We start from the raw sequence: 22452 nt of genomic DNA, 5'->3' as shown, positions 1-22452 counted from the left end.
CAACAGCTTGTTTCTCTGCAGGCTTCAAATAGCCCAGATGTGGAGGGCCTGGAGAGCCACAGCACAGGGGGTATAACACATTATTGCATGCGAGAGCTGTTTTTTTAATTATACATGCATACATTTGTTGTCTTTAATGTCACTGTAATGACATTTCAGAGGATAACAGAAGCCGTGCTTAAAATATTTTAGGTTATCACATAGACATTTGTGATGTAAAAAAATTAATAAAATAGTTAAATAAAATCGTTTTGGTTAATCAACATTCATGAGTTTGCACATGAAGTCTTACACACTCTCAGGAAAAAAGTTCAAGAAGGTATAAAAGTTGTCACTGGGGCGGGACCTTTTCAAAAGTACATTTTTGTACCTAAAAGGTGCATATATCTGTGATGCAATATAACTTTTGTGCGTTTGTACCTATAATAACTTTTGTACCTTTTTTCTGAGAGTACAGTTGCCACATGTGCTAAATTCATATGTCTGTCTATTTGTCTATCAACCCAATCTCATTATTGTTATTACTATATTATTACAAAAATGTTACTTTTTTACAAGGCAGATTGCACATGAATTCGTACTTTGTACTGTATAATGTACACAAATGTACGATTATTAGAAAAAGCAAGAATGATGCCCCACTCCTAAGTCCAACATAAAAAAAATGTACTGAAATGTACAAATGAATACGAATTTGCCTTGAGATTTTATTTTTATGTGGGGTTCCCGTAATTTCCAAAGAAACAGGAAGTTAAGGCGGGAAACACTTCAATAACACTTATTTTACCTCATAGCCAGGTATTTGATGAAAAGCTGAAGTGCAGAGTGATGTCATAAAAATTTTTGATCTTTATTCGCTTGTTAAAGTGCACCTATTTAAAAAAACACATTATTTTTGTAGCTCCAGATATCCTGCTTACCTCAAATGTTTTGATTTTGTACAAAGCTCATCTAAAAAGCGCTGTGTCCCTGATTGGCCAGTTAATCTGTACGTTGTGATTGCCATAAATACCTCTGCCGTCAGCCGGAAATGTGACGCTCCTTACCATGTGTGAAAGATTCGCTCATAATGCAATGCTAACAGGAGTTAATTTACAGGCTGTGAGTCAGAAGCGGGAGGAATTATGACAATGTCGGTCTTGTCTACGTAAACAGGCCCATGCAAATAAACGGTTGCCTACAATCTGTGTGTTTGTTGTAGTCCAAGAAAAGAGATTTACTCACGTCATTGTTTACCTTGGGGTTTGTCATAGATATATAGATGTCGGCTTGGGGTTCTAAGCATGCGTCAAAACTGCCGCTATCTTAGAAAAGGGGTCTTGTCATAGGAAGCAGCTAGGTAATGCTGCTATCTCCGCCTGTATTTCGAATTCATGGACGATCCTGGGCTTTTGTGCTGCGTGTGGATGTTAGGGCTACTAGCACTATCCCTTATAGTTAGAAAAAGTAGATTTTCAAAATATCAAAACTTACATTTTTTTCTGGACCCAATGCTAAATACATGTCTGACTGTTGAAACGAACCAAAAGAAAACCTAGAAAATCGCATTCATGATGTTTTATGGTGATTTTATTTCCGTCGCACCGTTGCCTACAATGACGCTGATGCAGGGCTCCCATGTTTCGAGATGGCAGCTTTATTTGAAGCATTCGTTCCAATGAACTGCAGTAGCCAAGGCAACATCTAGTGTACATATCTATGGGGGTTTGTCCCTTTGCATATCGCTAACATATACTAGTACGCACTTACACACCAAAAGAAATGTAAATCGCGAATCGGACCATAGTTGCTCTTTAAGCATAACGTCACACTCCATGATTTTCAGGTCCAAACACTCCATCAGATGCCTTAAGAAAACAACAAACAATACTAATATACAGTGTAGTGTAAAACTACCTGATGGCCAGAAAGTAATTAATCTTTTATGAATTGTTGTCTCGGACGTTGTGAGCTTAGAGAATGTACTGTAAACCGTGAGTTTATAAAAATATAGCTTAAATGTATTAAGAATAAATATCTCTCATAAACAGCTGTTGAGATTGTAGTTTCATATAAAGCGAGTGGATGCTTGGATCCGGAAATGGTATTCCTTAGTCATGACTTAAGCGGATAGGCGAAAGTGAGAAAATGTAAGTTTTAAATGCTTATATCTTCCAGATGCTAATTCTTACAATGTTTGGAGCTCACTAGTTTATAGATATCATTAAGCCTAACATATGCATACTAAAGCCAAAAGGTTTTTGTTTTTATGGTGACTTTAACACTGTAACGTTAAACAGTTTTGTCTGATTGACTTCCTTAATCAAAATTTTATTTTATTCATTTTATTACCTTTTTTAAATATTACACAATTGTATTATTTATATATTCTAACCAGCGATCTGATTTATAGTTATTTACATAGCAGTGAGACCTGTTTTGAAAATAAACGCACTGGCCCTTTAAGAGCTGAGAAACTGCACTTGACGTCCAATGCACTCTTTGCTTTGCCAGCAGCAGCAGTAGTCAGTTATACACACACACACACGGACTTCAATCAGATCTTCTCTGTTGCTTCTTCTATTAACAGGCACGGTTGCGGGAAAACGCCTGAACGGAATGGGAACGAATAACTCTTCTCCAATTCAAGAGATAAGAGGGCGGAAACGCGAATAAAACAGACAGAGAGGGAAAAAAACACACTGGGAGCGAGAGAAGGCCGAACCCATCGAGGCAGCTCGAGAGCGGTTCAGTTATTCACGCGACGGGTGTGCGGCGCTCAAGTGGAATCCGGTGTGAGACCGACGAGGACGGACACGGCCCCGTTATCTAACCGTACATGTGGATTACCCGTGGAAATTTCCTCATTACTCCCTCTTCAAAAACTACAAAGCCGTCCGGTAGCGACAGACCTTCACCCTACGCGGAGAGGTGAGTTACGAATGTGTACGTTAGCCGTTAAAGGGTGCCGAGAGGTCTCAAAGTGGTTGTCGGGGTAACGGTGTCCGTTATGACCGTTACGGCTTTACTGAACCTCTGTTGTCCTCGCGGAAACGAGTCCGTGCTACCGTTGCCCCTAGATTGAATGAGCGTCGCTGCGCGAGGCGGAAATCAATCCCTCGGTAGAGTGGCCGGCTAGTTAGCATAGCTAGCAGCGTTATTTTGAGGTTACATTACACAAACGGGTATTACATCTTGCCTGCATTTTTATAATATGCTTAATGTACTTTTATAACGTTTTATATGATGTTTTTCAAAGCACACTACCTTCCATTGACAGGTTTTATTCGGTCGGCCGTGGAGCTAACTGAGCTAGCTAACGTTAGGTTATATTGTATTCAATGCTAGTTGTTTTGAGTGACGAAGAGTTTTGAGGTGGAGGAGCTTTGATTTCTTGCTCAGTATCTCAGTATTGAATTCGTCCAACTAAAGTAATATTTACTTGTACAACGTGCTTAGAAAAAACAAAAACAATTTTACTCGTGTTGTTTCGACCATAATCGTTTTTCACTTGGCGTTTAGTAGTGATGGTGAAATTTAATTAAAGTTGGTAGTTTGAGAATGAAGTGTGTTTTGAGTAAAGCTATGCATTGTTGTCAGATGTTTGTAAAGACGGCTTTATTAATGCAAGGGGGATGTGTCACACATCATGGCTTTCATAGACTTGAACAGTATGCGGTTTGTGAGCTCATGTGACGTGTTGAAGTGTGATTATGCAGTAACGTAATAAAAAAAATGAAGTGCAGAGCATTGGCACTGTTTACTGTTCCACATTAAGGTTCCGTTGTTTTTATATAACCCTCGTGAAGCATGGATATTTTACTTTACTGTAAATATCACAGAAAGTGTTGACAGGTCTTGAGTAAACACGATGGACAAACCCCATAATTTGTGGACCTGCCCACCCCCTTTCTTCTCAAAGCTGTCTTACACTTCAATAGCGTGCTGATGATGAAGCTGGGACTGCACTCACTCACTTTTCCTGTCTCGGATGTTGTTATTAAGGGTCAATAAATCATTGTGGATGCCAAATGCTTGTCAACAGTTTATGATTTGCACATGAAAAGGAGTGGAATTTGAAAAATGGAGGCCACCCTGCCTAAATCTATTAGTGTAATTGGACATGGGCCAGTTGGAAGGACTTCTTTCTCTTGGTCTGTATTGGTTCCCACTGTACATTAGAAGAGAACAAAAGCCAGTGTCATAAGTGGACCAGCGAGATGCCTGAACCCAAAACAGAACTGGCCTTAGACAACCTCGCTGCTCTGCAGGGCTGCCAGAACTCATGGCCAGAAAACAACAGATTTGTTTTGGACTCACGTCAACTCCAGTTCTACCCCTCTGAGTTGTGTATTGAGTAATGATATTCTTCTTCCTCGCTTCCCCCTTCTTAATGCCTCATCCAAATCAATGATATTAAGCAGTCGAAAAGAAATAAGCTTTTATGTATTGTCTCCTGAATCGTGGAGCTAGGTCCCGCTTCTTTATCTCTATCTGTTTTTTATAATGCTGCCCGCAAACACAAATACATGATCTACAGCAGTTTTGCAGCTGCAAGCTTTATTACAGCAAGCCTTTTTGTCAATTCAAGTCAGATGGCTCCATTCTCCTTATATGAACTGCAGTGCATACATTAGTAGTTGGGACAAGGAAAGGAGTTTCTAGCTCTTAGGTTGTCACAGTCCTTATTCTGTGTTGGTCATTGTTGACTGAGCAGCTACAGAAAATATAAAGAAATTAAGCAGATGCACTTAGATACAGTTTAAGTAGATGGAAGTTCTTGACTTTTTGGAGTGCTACTACTTGATGTATTGACTAAGGTGGCCACTTAGCGAAGTTGACCATAATGTATTGGGTTGGTTTGCAAACTTGGGAGAATGTGAACGTGGAGCATCCCTCTGATAGTGCCTATTGCTGTGGCTCAGCTGGGAGCATTTTGTGAACAACTCCAAGAACATGGATGAAAACCCAAAGAACTTGCAATAAGGCTACTATTAAAGCATCCACTTTAAATGTGCTTTAATTTGCTTTGGATAAAAATATCTGCCGAATGCATAGAGGTAAATGCTGATTGCTTTGATTGCTTCGTTTAAAGTCCCCATGAACAGAAAGTTGCGATTGACTTTACTTGCATGTTGTGATTGTCCAAGTGAAACGTAATGTGACATGGAGAAGATAGTGAGCATGGCTTATGTTCTCCACTGTGAATTGATTGGATATCGAAAAGTAGGCATTTCATTTACAAATGGAGCTCGCAGCAGACTGACAGACATTGAGGCGTGGGGTTACAGATGCTTCGCCCAAGCTGTTTAGCTGACGTTATCAAAAGATGGATCGAAGAGGGTGAAGAACATGTTTAGATTTTGATGAAAGTTTATGAAGGCAGATGATTTAAAAAAATTTACTCCCACAGATTAATTGTTCATAATGAACGTTGCAATATTTCATAAAAATAAGATTTGTCCATTTTGATTTCATGGGGACTTTAAGCCTGTTAAGTTTACAGCCATAACATAAGGCTTCAAAGTTGTTTTGTGCTATTATTTCTCACAGGTCTGTGTCATGTGGGAATTATTTGTATTGGATAATGTTGTGTGAAGTTGTGTGTGTAGTAATTATCTTGTAGAATTTGGTACGATGCCAATACGAACACAATACAAAATAAACAATTTGTGGTTGCTTTAGACACCGCAGTTTATTACCTAAATGACAGCTTATGACAATTTTATAGTGTATTAGTATCAGTTTGCTACATTTGCTAAAAACATTTAACTATCGTTTTTAGGGGTGTGCAAAAAAAAATGGATTCACATTTGAATCGCGATTCAAGCTTTGCCGATTGAGAATCGATTTATAGAATTCAAAAAATCGATTCATATTTTTTTTGTAATGCCGTGTTACTATTGTCCTGAAATGAGTTTATCTCAGTATTCCCATAGATGGCGCTGCGTCGTATTCACACTGACGCCCGCACACTCTTGTCACAGTCTTTCCCACATATTACTGCTGCAGCGCTGCCCAGTTATATTAACAAGTGCCCAAGTATATCTGGCATCAAATTTTGTCTTTTTTTGTTTTTACGTGATGATGACACTCTTTAATAATGACATTTTGTGTGCGACATGATGAGTTTGGTATGCGTTCACATGCTCTTTGTTTCTCAATGAATTGGGATGCGACGTGAACAAGCTCGTGTCACATTGTATCCTTCATGTTTCTGAACTTGAGCAGAGTTTTAACATTAGAGTACTTGACGGAGCACCCGCGGCCCGTATGGTTCCGGGTTTGTATTTGAAATGGTCAGTCGGGTCCGGGTCAGTCATAGTAAATTACTTTGGGTCCAAAGTCTGATTAATATTATGTATAAAAACTGAGTCAATCGGAGAATGACCGTGAGCGCTACCACGCTAAAGCTTGCGTGCAGTTTCAGCATGCCGACGGTTTCTATGGCGATAAAACTGGCTCTTTTCTATTATTATTAATAAACCATATATTTTCTAAAATCTGTTGCACTGAACGAGCAAAGCTCAAGCTGACTCAATATTTACAAAACGCAAAGCTGTAATGTAAAGTCCCCTGTCAGTGGGACAGCAAGTAGACTTTTGAATCTGAAATATTGAGTGGATTAAAGATAGAGCAGAAGCAGGAAAAGTGTCTATCTAATAGAAATAATAACCATTATAACACCAGTCACATTTCTAATCTATAGACCTGCACTGTCTATCATTAATATACTATATTATTGTATTTAATAGAGTTTGATTAAAGGGGTCATCTAATTGCTTCATAACAGTTTTTACTTTTCCATAAAGACATAAAGTAATATCAAACTACATTTAATTTGTTGTGTTTCTTTTCTTTAAAATTGTATATCTACTACAATCAGTCACATAGGAAAAAGTAAACTACATTTACATACTGTGAATCGTTTTTTAAAACCGAGAATCGTTTTTGAATCGAAAATCGATTTTGAATCGAATCTCGAGCCTAAAAATCAGAATCGAATCGAATCGTGAAATTTTCTGAATCGTGCACCCCTAATCGTTTTTGTTTTTTATTTTATTTTTAAGTATTCTGTAATTGCTTTCAACTTTTAGAAGTGTTTTAATCAATAAATGAGTTTTAGTATGTGTTGTTCTTTTACCCTCTTCTGTGTTCAGTTCTGCTGCCAACCTATCAACTTCTATCAGCAGCGGTTGTATCAAATTAGGCACAGTTAGATAAGGCAAAATTGCTGGAGTTCCCCACAGTGGTGAAGTGATATCAACATGACGTCACCTGTGGGACTTTGTGTGTGTAATGTTGACTCTGGTGTGTTTGTTAGCTTAGTGAGGCAATAATACCCCATACTTGCTGTTAATAGAACCGTATTTTGGAGGATAGTTTATGCAGACGTATAGTCACATAAAGGCAAGCCCAATTATTTTTTTTCATTTTAACCCTTTATAGACATTTATAGTAAGTAAAACACACATTTGTATGAACCCCCCAGCTATAAGTGAGTTTATTTTCTCCTGAATTGTAAGCATTGGCCAAATATTGCAAAATAAAAATGGATTTAACTGATATATTAAGATCCTATTAGCCTATTACGTAGAGGTTTGGACTAACTCCCATGGGATCTATCCTGCACAAGTCATGGTCTGTGTGTGTGCTGTGAGTGTTGTGAATGTGTGCCAGGGGCCAAGTGTTTGATTGCTAAAAAGGCTGTGGTAAATAGGCTGCAAATGCCATTTAGACTATTTGACTAATGGCAGCATGCTGAAGGTTGCAGAACTCTTGTTTTTATTATGAGGAATGTGTCTTAGTTTTCTATGGTTTGAACTATTTTGAATACTTTTAAAATTCTTTTAAAAAGTCTTTTAAAAGTGCCGTAGGATGAAAAAATGTATGTACCTAGGCATAGATGAATAATAAGAGGTCTGTTCATGGTAATGACATATCGTGAGCCTCAAACACGATTGTTTTCTCCTTATGTAAACCTTGTGCAAACAAAAGGCCGCTGGAAAACAGTCCAGTCTCAACATAACACCGACTGTGACGTTACAGTGGAGATGTACGCCCAAACATTAAATTACACATTACATTTTTTACAATGTTATTACAATGCTAAAACAAAGTTGTGACTGCTGAGTTAGCGTTAAATGCTAGTTAATGTTGTATGCTATTGCTAACATACTAAAATTTTCCTCCCCACAAACGTATCATTTAGAAACGTAAATTAACAATCTCCAAACTAGGGTTGGTCCGTTTTCACTTTTCACTTAATAAAGCCACACCTTCTAAATAGATATCAGGGAACAATTTAACATGCACCTTTCAATTAAGGGTCTGGTGGATTGTTACCTATCTTATTGGTGTTTTAGAAGAGGCCCACGACCTGACACAAATTTTTATTAATAGTCAAAATTAAGTAGCATTGATGAGAGTTCAGTATGGTGTCTAGAGATCCTGACAAGCTGTCAACCATTTCCCGCAGGACTTCACAGTGATTGGGTAAACAGAGCCCCTACTTTGAATTTTTCACACAATGGTGACTTGCAACAATCACAGCTAAATATAACACCTTTCAGATTTTTACTGCTGATATTTTCTGCTTATCCTTGGGTCTGAGATAATTTATGCATGCCTGTTATGCCAATATGGTTTAACCCATTTGACTGGATTAGGTTTATCACATGGATCCATTATATTTGCATCGGCAGCGCTTTACAAGTTTTCCTGCTAAGCAAAGTAGAACCGCTACAACTTCCTTTTTACCAACAGCTTTATTTGCTTGTGCAATAAAGTCATTTTTAAAATGTGCTAAAAATGGCTCTTACATGCTCCGCCATTGCTTGTTTAAGTGATGTGAAGTTCCCAGGGTGATGACTTCCTTTTAGCTGTCCAGTCTATATCGGGTTGGTTTTGATTTCATATAATCCAGGTACACATTCTTCTAGCCATTTCCGCCTAGGGCTTAGATTTTTATTTGGAAGAGCGTGATATGCTTGATGAAAACATTTATGTAACCTATGTAGTTTGACTCTAGCATCAGGGCTCAACGTAAAGGATTTTTGTACTGACCCACTAAAAAGCACTAAAGTTAAACAGGCCTCATTATTGTTTGTTGACTATGTTTATGACAATGTAACTCACTGTTTACAAGAATAAACGTAGGGCCCTATAAAATCCTTTTATTTTTTCCCTGGTTATTCTGTTTTAAGTGGTAAATTAAATTTCAGTAATTAAAAAGCATTGTTTCAACTGCAAACATTAAACAAATACAATTTGTTGAAAGTTTTATTTAAAATTACAACCAAATTTTTAGTGTTTTCTTTTAATCATAAGATTATACTCCTCTTGTTTTGATTTCAGGCATCTGTATTAAATGTAAAAATAATATTAGTTATGAAATTGTCTGTCCACAATTTATGACTTAACATTAGCAATAAATACAAATTAAACACTGCACAGTCCTCACTAACCTCATTAACACAGCACTTTGGTCCCAGAAAATACCCAAAAAATTGCCAGACAGACTTCTGTGAACGCAAACACGTCTCATAAATGTTTTGGGATCGCTCCCGGAAAGAGGACCTAGTAACATTCTCGAAAAAACCCCTGTGTGAACAAGACAATGGCATAAGGGGCGTGCCGTAGTGAGGACATGTGTGTCATTGCAACAGTGAAGTTGTGATTCAGCTCTTTAAAATGAGGGGTGTACATGCAGATCAACATTCATGATGAGATATGTCAGCAAACTGGACTGAAGTAGAGATCAGGGAGCTACACGCTGAAGCTGAGATCATTCAGCAGCCTAAAAGAATAGCGTTTCACATGCTCAAATAAGCTTATAATACGCACACACAGATTCCGGCAAATCATTGGCAGTGTGAATGAACGCTTCATGAGCCCTCATGTCTGAGGAACATACCGTATTTTCCAGACTATAAGTCGCTCGGGAGTGTAAGTCAAAAAATGCACAATGAAGAGGAAAAATATATATATGTCGCACAGGACTATAAGTCGCATTGATTTAGAAAATTATTTCACAAAATCCAAGCCCAAGAACAGACATTTAATCTGGAAAGGCAAGTTACTCAACTAAACAATATCACACAGAACAGCAAGCCGAAGAGGTGTACGTGCATGTTAATGTAACACATTAACAGTTATATAGTTATTTAGCTAACGTAAACAATAGCATAGAGAACATACCTGGGAGGCTGAAAAGGCTAAATTAACATAACATAAGCCAACGAGAATCAAGTTCACCAAGCTCCCGAACTCATTCAACATCACTTAATCATGAAAATGAAGGAGCAGCATACAGCACCCTCTCGCGGCTGTAGACGGTAATGTTTTCTCGTGGTTCATGTTATTCAATATGAATTAATTTTTATATATAAGTCGCACCTGACTATAAGTCGCAAGACCAGTCAAACTATGGAAAAAAGCTTGACTTATAGTCCGAAAAATACAGTATACGAGTTATACAGGCTGGTAAATAGATGTCAAGAGCGTTGGGTTGCATCATAGGAACGCACAGTTGGACACTCATACAGTATATTCACTGCTAGTGCTGTGTTCAAAATATCAATACGACGATACATTGTCATGAACTCCTGACGATGCGCGCATTTTCACGTTCATCACCTTGTTGTTTAAATAGCAAATGCATTTGCACCCATTTGTTTTGTTTGGATGAAAACTTAGCTACTGTTTGTTGTTAAACAGCCATCTAGTTATCCGATTAATTTTCCACAGAGCACTGCATATAATGAATGTTCTCAGTTTTGTTTCATTCTCTGTATCTGTCTTGTTTAGCTCTGTATTAAAATAAAGTAGACTATATAACAGGCAGCTAACAAATCTCTCATGATGTGGTAATGCGGAGCACATATAAATAACATGTGAGCCGGTGGACAAAAGCAGACAACCCGGTATTGTTAAAACTGTAAATACTTCAATTATTCTGTGATTTGAATTGCCAAAACAATCAGAAATGCATACAAAGTAATTTGCATGTATATTGTACGTTTAAAGTCTGTAAAAGACATTACAGGGGCCGGATTCACAAAACATTCTTAAGAAGAAAAATCTTCTTAACTGCCATTTTTATCTTAAATTCAAGCTTAAGAAAAAAGTTAAGAATATTTTGTATTCTCAAAAAAGCTTCTTAAGATAGTTCTTATTTTTTTCCTTAAGTATGTTCTTAAGAAAAAACTTAAGAAGAATTCCAATTCTCGAAAAATAAACTGTCTTAAATAACATCTTAAAGTTAGGATAACCTTACAGTAGTCTTAAATCTCAAAATGTAAGATGTTTTATAAGTTAATGTGATTGTTTTAAATATGACATGTTGTTTGTAGTCTGAAATAGCAATTTAATCAGTTTACTTCACATAGATTAGTTTAAAGAGGAATTCCACAATAATGAAGTTTAATGGCTATTCAGTATATGAAACACAAATAAGTATTAGTGATAATGTTAGCAAACATTTAACTTCCTCCGTAATAGCCTACATTCATTGTGAAATTACTTAACAGCTAAAAGTCGCTCTAAGCGGGAGGCGAACCGGTAATCGCTCCGTCATGTGAGTTGAGGGCTCCGAAACCGCGGGCACGCTTCACCCTCTACGTCCGTCTCTTGACGCGTGAGCGCGGGTCGCGGGAGACGAAGCCGTGGGCACGGAGAGTGAAGCAGGCACACCCGGAGCGCTCGACCCGCATGACGGACCGATTGGGACATTATGGAATTATACGCACCGCACCGCCTTAAAGACTAGCTGGCCTCTGTTACAACAGCGAATAACATCCTGTAATTGTCCTAATGCATCACTCGTTTGTATCGCGTTAATGATCGCAAGGTAGCCAAAATAGTAATGGATAAGTGTATTGTTACCTCATTAGCAGGGTATCTTAATTCATTTAAAAGCTTGTCATTTTATTCTTAAGACACAAATTTAAGATATTCTTAAGAAAAAAATTGAGAACTTCTTAAGAAATGTTTGAGAATTCCACTTAGGAACATTCTTACGCACTTCTTATAATTTTTCTTAAGAACTTTCTTATTTTTTGTCTTAAGAATGTTTTCGTGAATCCGGCCCCAGGTGAAGTGATTAGCCCAACAAACATTGGAATTTGAACTTGTTTATTCTTTTCGAATAGTTATTGCAGATCAAATGTTCGAATATTCGACCATTAATGCACATCCGTAATTCATAGCAGCTGCAACTTCATGGACAATTTTAGGAACCTGCAGAGAAGTCAGAGCAAAGGAACAAAAATGTCGATTTGCATGTTTGTATGTGTTCATTTGAGTGTGTTTGACACTGGTTGTCAAGTACAGCACGCATTTAAATTTAAGATGTAATATTGAATGATAGTATAGTAGTTTTTGTGTTTTCTGCTGAGACGCACATGCCCTGTGCATTCATATCATTCAATAAACCTACAGATACAAATGCGGCTGTGGATATTGAAGAACAGCAGAAATTGAACGGTCAATGCTGTCTCGCAGTTGCAACATTGCAAATAAATTTAAATGAGCAGTTTGCAGAAAATATTGATTTTGTAATGCCTTTTTAAAGATGTCTCTGCACTTCATTCAATATTTTGCCTTGTCTGTCAGTGTTGTTTGCTCAATGTAGAAGCATAGTTATGAATCATAATGTTTTAAATTAGTCTTCTTCTAATGGTCATTATCACACACTTGACATCAGCAATTCTGCAAGATTTATTTATCATTTGTGTTGTTTAACAGCTTGATGTGTTATTATCAAAACAGCACAAAGGCAATGAATGAATAAGCACAACTATTAACAACGTAAATATTCTAATGAGGGTATTCATATTGTTAAGTATGTATTATAAAATCATGCATGAAGACAAAAAGATTAATGAAATCTTTTGAGTAATCTCAGAGGCTAGCTTGTGTTTTGTTTTTGTAATAATGCATAATTGATGTTCTACCACTGAAGTATATTGTTGTGTTAAAATATATATTTGTTCATCGTTTTATGTCAAGTATTATATCTTTACTGAGTAAAACACAGATAATTTGTAGCTTGCCTAAATCAAAGTTTACTTCTTACGCTATTCATATTAAACAAATATTTTGCACTTTCTGCTTATTATATAGATTTTTTTTAATATCTGTGATTTGAGTTTAGGTCCGCTGTTTTCTTGATTCTCCAAGCGGTCACGGCAACCTCATTACACTTTAACCTGAATTTCATATCCGAATTAAGGCTTTGTGTGTGGGCTGATTATTATCTTATTTGGTTCTTTCAGTTCTTTACAGACCATATTTCTTTGCAGCAGATGCGACTTTTGAGGGAGTTATATGCAGTATATTTGTGACACACTCCCTCTTTTTCTCTCTCTCCCTGTCTCGGAGTTTCTACTCTGGTCCATTATGAAACAAGCAACTGCTTATGAAACAGGATGTGAGGGGCGGACAGCTTTTGCACCGCAAAGCATACCGGTTTCAGCAGCTGTGTATGTGTAGGGACTGGTGAAATTGACAGATGTGTGTGAAGATGGAATAGAAACAGACAGCACCTTCTTGCTATAAGCCACTTACTATTTGTCCAAGATCATAAGATCATCTTTCTCTGCTCAGGTCTAGGGTTGCATTGTATTAAACTGGCAAGTGCGAACTTGCTAAACAATGAGATATTCAGTAGGAAATATGATAATGCTTTAGGTTCGTAAAATCATTTTAATTATAATAAAGCTGTATATTTAACATACATTTCACATTCTTTTTGCTAAAAGCATTACTCTCTCTCTATCTCTGTCCCACCAGTCTCTCTGCTATATTCATCAACCTCAAAGCTTGACTGTACATACGTTTTCGAATGATTAAAACCATTCAGTTATTACAAACCATTGCAAAATCCATATTGTGTTTTTTTAATCATTTTAATGTCTTGCTACCCTATTCAAGTTATGTTGGATGTAAAAATGAGCATTGGGATGTCTTTGCATAAGTGCACATATTGTGACAATGTATTATCTGCCCTGTTGAAAATAATTTAGCTCTGCGTCCGTCCGAAACCTAAAGCTGCATTCAGCTAGCAGCGACTAGCAGAGTGACGCGATCTCATTCATTTTAATGGAAGCTCGTGACACTAGGGATGGGACGATTACCGGTTTCACTATTAACCATGATAAAATGTCCTGACGGTTAGTATTATCGTTTAAAATGTAATTATCATTACAACCGTGTTTGATTACCGTGATTTTGAAAACTCGCGATAAATCCTGTCCAGCCAGAATCAGCTTGACGCAGGCGCGCGCATGCAACATTAGTTTTTGCATGAGAAGACATGGCGGAAGGCAGTAACAGGTGCACTGTGTTTTAATGCGTTGCTTATGTGTGCATTTGATGTTCTTATTTAAGGTACTGTTCATTGAAACAGGTTCACACATCTCAGGGCTACATGTTAATGTTCATTTAATGCAGGGTGTCCAATACGACCAGTCGATCGCAAATGTAATGCCGGTAGATCGCACATAAGTTAATAACTGTGTATGCTGCGCCACGCCTCCACGAGCTTCGGAAAACAAAGCGCCAAATTGGCATTATGGTCTTAGAAACAAGTCTTTTTGAGTTGTTGCGCATTTCTTCTCAAGTGTGTTTTTATAAATCTTACGAGAGCGAGATGCTTCTGATAATGTTGTCATTTTCTAGTTTATTTCATCAAAACCGCATCTCCGCTATTCCGCTATAAGGAGTACTCGGCATGTACTCAAGGATTTTTTTTAACTCCTCAAAAAGAATGGAGTAATGGTGACAGCCCTAAATGCAATGTAGAGATAGTCCTCCTAACACACATTTAAAGTGTTATTAAAAAAGTTAACAGTGTTTTGTTAAAAAATGTTTTTTAGCAGGTAGGTCTTATTTAAAATGTTTTCAGTGTGTGTATCAGTTCTTTTTGAACATTTCCATCTCAATTTAAGAAAACCATGATAATATTGATAACCGTGATAACTTTGGTCACTATAATCATGATATGAAATTGACACAATGGCCTGACACAAGTGATAGTGACTGATGGCGACCAGATGGGCTGTGTCCAGTCGCGCAACAAAGTTGAGAAAAGTTTAACTTTATGCAAATGATGAGCGACTTTTTGGAGCGACTACCAATGAGAGTGAAGCAGTGGAGTTCACGCCATTAGAAACGCCCCCAACAACCTTGTTGAAAGAGATGAGCGAAACACTGCGACAAAAATCGCTTATCATGTGAATTTACCTTAGTTGCCTCGCTGCCTCGTATCTTTGTGATAACTACTCCCATATTTGGAAACTAATTTCTCGTTAAAAATGCAATCAAAAGGTGTTAAAAGTGAAAATATACCTATTTAAAAAAAATGTTTGAACCAGCTACTTTTCTTTGCTGCCATTTTTTTGTAGCTTAAACAGGCTTGACCAATCACACACACACACACACACACACACACACACACACACACACACACACACACACACACACACACACACACACACACACACACACACACACACACACACACACACACACACACACACACACACACACACACACACACACACACATATATAGAATTGGGGACAAGACGATGAAGGGTACCTCAGGAGTCAGACAGTAAAGCAAACATTGTTTTCGTATCTTTATACCTTCTTGCCATGAAATGCTGCTTGCGAAGGAAGCATTTTAGAGATTTCCTGTTAACAGTCCTGACTAGGGCTACACAATATATTGAAACCGGCAAAAGATCACAGGGGTAAATATGGCAATATGCACATTGCAATAATTGGCAACAACTGAATACTTTTAATACTTCCAGAGATTATGTATATAATAAAAGCTTTAGCAAAGAGACTGATACATGAATGAGTGCTTGTTTTTGCTATAATGTGTGCAAGATCATGAACGATCAGAAATAATGTAAAATGTGCATGTTTGTTATATCATTTTCAGTTTTTAAACCTGAATTGATTTTACAAACCTAAAGCATTATCATACAGCTTATTCTTCATAAATCCAGCTAGCAAATTATTGCTTATCGCATTTCACATCAAATATCGTGCAGCACTAGTCGTGACATTCAGCAAGATTGGTCCAGACCTTAGATGGATTGCTTTCTAAATACTAGTATTTTATCAAAACCATCTGCATTATTATTTGCTGTCTTTTTTAAATGCATAAAATGCTCATTATTTTGATTGCCAAAGAATTTTAAAAGAAACCGTAGCATTTGACATAAAGGTTTGATTTGCATCATGACAGATTACATAAGACATAAGTATTGCAAGGGAAAAGATGTGATCAGTTATCTAGATACTTGATGGGAAGAACTGTAAACACAATGGAAGATGATCAGATTTGCTTGATTGAGTCACTGTAATCGCATGGTAATGTCAAGCCCATAGGGAAAGTATTCCGACCAGGAAAGAGAGAAACTTTCCTAATGATAAAACCCCCCTGACACTTCCAATGTCCTATTGTTTTCATAACAGGCATGCACTGTAGGATGGTTGGCCCATTTAGAGCTATAAGAGCTGCAGAGGTATTGGATTTTAAGTGTCTTTGCTCATTCCGTAAAACCTTTGTGTGGTCATTCTTTAGCTGTGATGAATTAAATTCCTGATTCCTTCAGCAAGAATACTCCACAGGGTTGTTTTTGTTGCTTACAACCCCCGGGGGGAACAAGTTTAAACCAATTAAAATATAAATGTAGTTGTTTTTCTTGTAGTATTAACTGTTGCAGCTGGACATTAGCACCACACCAGTTGATGGATTTCGTATGGTAGTTGGTCAAATGACGAGTTTGGTATGTTGTTTGTGCGTAAGCTAGTTCCTCCTGGCTGCATAATAGAGTATTGACTCATGTGGAAGAGTGCCCAAGACTTTACTGGAAGAGTAGCTGTGCTTTCTATCAGTGGTATATGTTTATCTACAATCAGCAGAAGTGATTCTTCTGTACAGCGTTTACAGAGAGTGATGGGATATTCGGGAAATGCGTAAGTGTTTACAGTTAAGGGCTTTGTGAAGTCTCAGAAGTATGTGTTAGATACGGATGTCAGCGCTATTCAGGCATTGTTAGTTATGTTAAGCCTTGATGATGGCGTGCAAATGGAATGCTGGAGGGTTCTTTGGGTGTACCTGTATAAACAGTACGAGCTTCTCTCTTTACATCAATTAATGTTATCTCTCCGTATTTCACACCTCTTGAAATTTCATCTTACATTTTTCTTTTACCTACTTTAACTGTTTATGTCTGTTGCTGTGTCTTTCTTGATCTCTCGTTCTTTCTCCCTAATGTTCTGATCATTTTAAATTCAGTACTGAGATTAAGCTTTTTACTTTCATCCATCAGCTTCAACTGAGCTCTCCTGCAGGAGGGAACATGCTATTCTTTCCCTACCTTATTAAGGACAAACATTTGCACATTTCTTCCATTGACCTGAGATACCCCTACCTCGGCACCATTCTTTACGGTGAAACAAGCTCACTGATGTAGAGTTAATAAAGAAGTGAGGAGCTCAGATGCAAAAGCCACTAAACGCCACCTCCATCATTGTTCATTAGGGATGCTCCGATCAATGCCGATCTCCACTAAAAATAAGTGGCTGATCACTATTCTGAATCGGACAGCCGATCTTATTCACAGCTATTTCATGTACTATGGCTTTTGATCAGTAAGTCCTTATCGATCTAAAATCACTGTTAGTTTGAGTCGTTTGTAACATGCATTTGAAAAAGCAGCACTCGTCAAACATAATTATTAAACATATCCTTTATTATCGTGAAAATACCTGAAAAGATTTGAAGAACAGCAATATAAATTAGGGATGCACCGATATGAAAATTTTGGCCGATACCGATAACCGATAACTCTTTAAATTTGGGGGCTAATAACCGATATCTATAGACCGATAAATATTCATATTATTTTCACAATGAAAAACTCGCAGATCGCGGACATCTTGTCTTTGCGCTAGACTAGCATACTCTTCTTAAGCCCGCAACATGTGTCATCTTCGTGCTATGTCACAGAAAGCACCAATCAAAACTCCACATGGCCAGCAATGAGCAAGTGAAGTGGTTCAACAAAGCAAAATAATCCATAATTTATTGGCTTTCATTTATCGGCCTAATTTTGCTATCAGACCGATAACCGATAATATTAAAAATAAGCAGTTATCGGCCGATAACGATATGTCGGCCTATATATCGTGCATCCCTAATATAAAAATATCCTTAATACATTTCCTGGAGCTGCGTGTCATCATCATAGCTGCATGTGTATTGTTCTTCGTCTACAGCACATTCTGAGTTTCTGCACGAGAGCGCCCCCTGGCTTTTGGAGGTAGCGGCATTTGGCCGTAATTCATTGAGAAGCATAGCAAGCATTATCGGCGGATCGATCGGAGCATCCCTATTGTTCATCAAATACATTCACTTCAAATGCACTTAATCACAGCCTCAGGCCATTCAGAAATACTGGTTTGAATCCGCTAAATGCCAGGTAGATTTTTTAGCAAAGCGCCTTAAGTACATGTAAGATGAGTTGCATTAATGACAACGTGCTCCATCTATAAAATTGAATGCATTTTGATGCTTTCCTCCATGTCTCCTATTGAAACTGAACTAGACAGTTCAGTTTCTTCATTTTTACATTCAGACTTTCATTATTTGCTATGTTTCTAGTTAGGGCGGTAACGATATATGGCATGTCCCATTAAAAAGACCTGTCTAAAATCGAAATGGCATCGCTGCATCGCGATTCTGTGTTTCATGCGCAGCTTGTGCGTGTACTATGGCGTTTTGGACTGTAAGAAGTCCATTATCAATCTAAAATCAATACGAGTCTGAGTCGTGTATAAATTGCATTTTAAAAAAACAACACTCGTTTAACAAAATCATTTAAAATATTCTTTATTATCATGAAAATACCTGAAACAATCTGAAGAACGGCGATATACATATTCCTGTAGACATTTCCTGAAATAGTGTTTGTAATACTACTACTTCTGTGGCACAAAGGGTGTTTTTGCACGAGAGCGCCCCCTGGCTTTTGGGTGTGGCGGCATTTCACTGTGATTCATTCGAATTCATTCATTGAGAAAACGCGCATTTGCACGATAAATCGTTACAGCCCTATTTCTAGTTGCATCTTTAGTGATTTTGCAACTCTTATCTGTCTTGTTTTTTTTAAAGTGTAGGTTTTTGCAGTTACTTTGTAATTAATTTCTTACGAATAACCTTTTTATTGCTATTAAAGTGAAATTACTGAATCTAAACGTAAAAGCATGATAAAAATGCTCAGATGCACTCAGAGTGTTTTGCATCTGAACTCCTCAAGTGTTAAATGATCACATCCCATTAAACATCCTTTAGGAGAAACATAATTTTATTTCATCTAATCCAGCTCTCATTTATATCCTGTGGAGTCTGATTTTGCAATAAACGCTTATTAGATGTTGTCTAAAATACAGCAAATGACGAAAAGGATGACAGCAAGTGCATTGACACGGATGCTCATTAAGACTCATGCAGAGGTTGAGTGAGGATAAAAGCAGAGGTAGAGAGATTATGAGCTCTTGAGAGTTACCCTCGGCAGCCGTAACCCTGTGTTTAATCTTTCCACAAAAGAAGACTGCCTTGGAGACAAAAACGCTTAAAGAAAATTACCAATTTATGGCCAACTTAGATCTTCTCCATTCTAGAGCCCTGTCTTTCTAGCCTTTCTCTAATATCTGCTCATAACATTACTGTAATGTGTCTCTCTAGTCTCTCTCTCTTTCTCTCTTTCTCTCTCCAGACTTTGAAGGATTTAAATTGTTGGCTCAGGAGGAATTTCTAGGCTGTTAAATAGAAGCTTGCAGGTTATTGATGAGGGAATCTCATTTTCTCCTCGACCGCTGCTGAAAAATGGCTGTCTGAAGTAGCTTTGGCAGACAAAGCGTAGCTCTACCCGCAGATTGTGGGAGTGTGTTTGGGGTTTGTAGCAGTTTTGAATGCCAGAAAAGAGACTACTGGTGATATGCTAACTGTCTGTCTGTTTTGGTGAGGAAACGGGTGAAGATGTTTATCAGTCCCACATTACATGCACAGACATACACACCTGATGTGTTATTTGTCTTGTGTGAAATTGTGATGTGTGCATGATGGTGTTTGCACAGAGCTGTTTTTATTGTGTGGCTTTTAATCTACACATAATATTGTTTGAGAATGTGTTGTATTTATGTGGTTTTTGTGGGCAGCATGACCACTCACTTCACACACTCACCTCAATCTGTTTACATGTTTGTGTTACATGTCACAAATGGATGCATTACAGTCATCTGCAGGTGTTCTCACCAGCTGTTGTTTTTGCAACACTCCTACTACAATGTTTTTGTTGTAATCTACATCCTGTGTTATCTTAATCAAGTTTTTATTGTTTATAGATGGTTTCATCGGACGCACGTGCGGTGAAGCGATTACGCGTCTGGTTGAAACTTTACTTCCGTTTTCAGTTTTTTTAATGGTCTGACTAGTTGCTAAACTGAACTCTTAAACAAATACCTTGTTGAAAATAACAAATGTTTTAGTTTCCTAGGTAATCTACATGTTTTTTTGCTTGTTGTTATATAAATAAACTACTTTAAAAGGACTTTGTCATAGCAGAGTTTACCGGAATTTGCGTATTGACCACGAAAGCTGCTTGTTTATGTTGTTACTGGGGAAACCATCTATTTGTCTATGTGGTGTTTTAAATATGCTTTCAAGATAAACCAAGATGTGCAAATTCATCATTTAACACCATTGCTGGGTATATTCTCCATAAAAACTTATACGACGCTGGCGCATCCTCCAACTCCGGACAGACTTCCTTTTCTCTCCCACTTGCCATTTCTACACGTAACATAACCTGCAGTACTACACTCCAAACCAGTCATCTCTTCTTTCGCCCGAACGGGAAACACGCTATTTGAGGTCACATACAGGGCATGAGGCTACATTTCCATGAACCGTTGAACCGTGCGACGCACACGCACTCCGAACCGAGACAAGCGAACCGAACGGTTCAGATTTTTTTCATGAACCGTGCCACCCTTACTACAGGGGGACTTTAAGCATGTTGCGTGCGCCCTGCTAGTAGAGTTACATGGAAGCGCCTTGTGGTTTATTACGTGACTTTGTGTTACGGTTGTGGTATGTCTTTCTCAACACGCACAGATATGCACACATGGATTGCCAATAGAGACAGAGATGATTAGTTTTGATTATCTTCTACATTATTACTGATAAGTCTGATGTGTTCTTGCTATTGCTGGGTAACTACTACGTGGTTGCATGGATTTGACTTAGGGCGCAATCACTTTAGGATTAACCTAACTGAACCGTGCCCGAGCGCGATTAACCAAACCGCACCTGGGCACGGTAAAGAGCGATAGTAAACACTAGTAAAATGAACCAGGCTTTGGGGATCAAACACACTCTGTGCGGTTTGGTTGGGATAATGTGAGCATGCACTTATGGACACACAGTAACTGTAGTTCTCCTTTTATAGACCGGTTTTATTTAAATTAGTTATTAAGATTTATTTGTTTACCCTCTGCTTATGTTCACACGTGCTATTTCTGTGTGGTCATGTTGGTTTCTATTGAAACAACATGAGGGTTATAAACAGACTGGGCGTTGATGTACAGGTGGGTTGGAGTCGTGTCTTTGATGGTATGTTTGGAGGATGGGTGAGATGTCTATATTTGAAAGAGAAGTGGAAATGGTGCATCAGGATGTTGGTTTGAAAGTCAGCGCTCTTGTAAATGTGCGGTCAGTGTTAGACACCGAAACAGGAAGGGATGGTGTTTGCTGCGGTTTGGACTGAGTAGTTTCAGAAATCAGGACAGCTTGTGAACACGCAGTGGTTTTTCCAGGGCATTTAAGCGTTGGCCGTGTTTTGTTTCTCTCTCACTTTCTCTTAAACATATTTTAAACCCTGACAACCTCTACTTACATTTTCTTGGCTTTTTTCCATTTGGCATTTATTCAGAAACTCCTTTTAAACATGAGTTATCGTGTGGTTTATCAGCGAGTGTCGCAAGGCAGACGGATGATTATAGGACTTAAAGAAGGTTATGATAAGCGTTAATCGCTCTAAATGTAATTTTGAGCTGCAAGCATTTGACTAGACTTCAGATCCACATTTGTAAATAAATATGGACTACCGGGCAATAATAAAACACTAGTTGGAATGTGGACAGTAAAGAGAGCATTGACTGTCTGTGTATGAAAGGGTGTTTTTATTCATGGCCCGTCACAGAGGTCAGACAGCTGCCCTGGACTGTGACCCCAAATAACCTGCAAGGGGCCTCTGGCTGAAAGAACAATGGAAAGGTCAGATGAGAGTTGAAGAAGAGAGGAAAGGGGAGAGAGGGGGTTGGTACAGAGAAGAGAAAAGGGCACTGAAAGGGGGAAATACAGTCTTTCTTGTACACACATGCACAT

At 38.0% G+C, this 22452-nt stretch overlaps 1 protein-coding gene across 2 annotated transcripts in view; it reads left to right on the top strand.

The window, feature by feature from the left end:
• Positions 1 to 2485: 2485 nt before the first annotated feature.
• ncor2 (nuclear receptor corepressor 2) overlaps positions 2486 to 22452 on the top strand; it is a 115543-nt gene continuing 95576 nt past the window's right edge. For both annotated transcript variants that reach the window (XM_073867690.1, XM_073867689.1), the window contains exon 1: positions 2486 to 2910. The gene's annotated coding sequence lies outside the window, so the exon portion shown is untranslated. The remainder of the gene's footprint in view (positions 2911 to 22452) is intronic.

This window comes from Misgurnus anguillicaudatus, chromosome 5, assembly GCF_027580225.2.
Source record: "Misgurnus anguillicaudatus chromosome 5, ASM2758022v2, whole genome shotgun sequence".
Classification (NCBI taxonomy): Eukaryota; Metazoa; Chordata; class Actinopteri; order Cypriniformes; family Cobitidae; genus Misgurnus; species Misgurnus anguillicaudatus.
The sequence above is the reverse complement of the archived record's forward strand: the minus strand, read 5'-3'. Positions and strand labels throughout refer to the sequence as shown.